Raw genomic sequence first — 2,272 nt, forward strand, 5'->3', positions numbered from 1 at the left:
CTTTGCTCTACTTTTATTTTTATGTCCCCCACCACTATAGTGGGGGACATATTGTTTTTGCCCTGTCTGTTGGTCTGTTGGTTTGCTCCAACTTTAACATTTGCCATAACTTTTGCAATATTGAAGATAGCATCTTCATATTTGGCATGCATGTGTATCTCATGGAGATGCACATTTTGATTGGTGAAAGGTCAAGGTCATTCTTCAGGTCAAATATATGGGTCAAAATCGCTCATTTAATGTCACTTTTGCAATATTGAAGATAGCAACTTGATATTTGACATGCATGTGTATCTCATGTAGCTGCACATTTTGAGTGGTGAAAGATCAAGGTCATTCTTCAAGGTCAAAGGTCATATATATGGGGACATAGTGTTTCACAAACACATCGCTTGTTTCTTTCTTTATTACTCATGTAACCCATGTAAACTATGTACCCATTTATCTATAGTCTTGTTATTGAAAAAATACGCAAATGTGCGTATATCAGCATCATAATGGTTGAGTGTTGAAATAAATTAAACTGAAGTGGAGTAAGATGCTTACTTGACTTACCAATTGATATCAGGAACATAATAATTATGTAAGTAATTGTTTATGCTGAAAAATTCTGTTTTCTATTAGCTCATATTGTTGTTAAATTAACGTGAAGGTGATCTGGCAGTCAGAGGGGCTACAAGCAAATTGGAGGCATTATGCGTGGCGTTTGGGGCGGATCTCATTCGAACCTTCAATATTAAATGATCTTTTTGTGTTAATGAACGCAAAGAAAGGCATTTTGGCTGCGAAAATTTTCGGCAAAATTAAAGCCCTTTTTAACTCGACTATTATATATGAAATATATATAGTGGAGCTATCCTACTCACCCCGGCGTAGGCGTTTCCGTTAGTGTGCAAATGTTGAAGTTTTCGTACTACCCCAATTATTTTTAGCTCGACTATTATATATAAAATATATATAGTGGAGCTATCCTACTCACCCAGGCCTCTGCGTTAGCGTCTGCATGCAAATGTTAAAGTTTTCGTACTACTCCAAATATTTCCTATATCCTTTGACATATTGCTTTTATATTTTGCATACTTGTTTACCAACATGACCCCAACCTATAAGCAAGAGCAGACAACTCTATCAAGCATTTTGTAATAATTATGGCCCCTTTTCCACTTAGAATATGCAGCAAATGTTTAAGTTTGCGTACTACCACAAATATGTTCACAAATATGTTCAATGTCCCTTGACATATTGCTTTCATATTTTGCATACTTGTTTACCATCATGACCCTAACCTATAAACAAGAGCATACAACTCTATCAAGCATTTTGACATAATTATTGCCCCTTTTATACTTAGAATATGCATATTATTGATAAATCTATGTTTAACTTTGCGTACTACCCCAAATATTTCCTATATCCTTTGACATATTGCTTTTATATTTTGCATACTTGTTTACCAACATGACCCCAACCTATAAACAAGAGCAGACCACTGTATCAAGCATTTTGACATAATTATGGCCCCTTTTACACTTAGATAATTGAACATTTTGCTTAAATTGCCATAACTTTATTTATGATCACATTTTATTATTACTTTGACAAAACTTACCTCAATACCACAATGGATTCCACCCAAACAATACCCCCACGCCCCTACCCAGAATCCCTCCCCCCCCCCCAATTTTTTTTTTAAACATCATCTAATAAATTACCACACCCCGCATTATACCCCCTCTCACCCCACTACCCCTCCAACCTCCCTCCCCCCCAAAAAAACAATTTTTTTTAACATCGTCTAATAAATTACCCCACCCCACATTATACCCCCCTCTCACCCCTCTACCCCCCCCCCCCCCCAACCTCCCCCCCCCCCCCCCCCCCAAAAAAAACACCTTTGTTTTAAGATCATCTAATAAATTACCCCACTCCACATTATACCCCCCCTTTCACCCCCCACCCCCTATCCCCCCAAAAACAAATTATTTTCCTTTTTTTATTTTTGAAAGATCGTCTAATAAATTATTGAATATGAACAATTTCCCCATGATGGCTTACGTTATACTGTCAAGCACTTGAATAGTCGAGCGAGCTGTCCTCTGACAGCTCTTGTTCAATTTCTCTTCGTATAGGTTGTGAATCTTGTGCAAACTTTCATACCTGAATTACCTTAATATGTAGATGATCTTGTAGAAAGAAATTTTGGCTGTGTATAGAATAAGGGGCTTTGGTTTTGGCAGAATTATGGCCTTTTGTCTGTGAATCATTTTTAGCG

This window comes from Dreissena polymorpha, chromosome 1 (genome assembly GCF_020536995.1).
Source record: "Dreissena polymorpha isolate Duluth1 chromosome 1, UMN_Dpol_1.0, whole genome shotgun sequence".
In the NCBI taxonomy this organism is placed as follows: Eukaryota; Metazoa; Mollusca; class Bivalvia; order Myida; family Dreissenidae; genus Dreissena; species Dreissena polymorpha.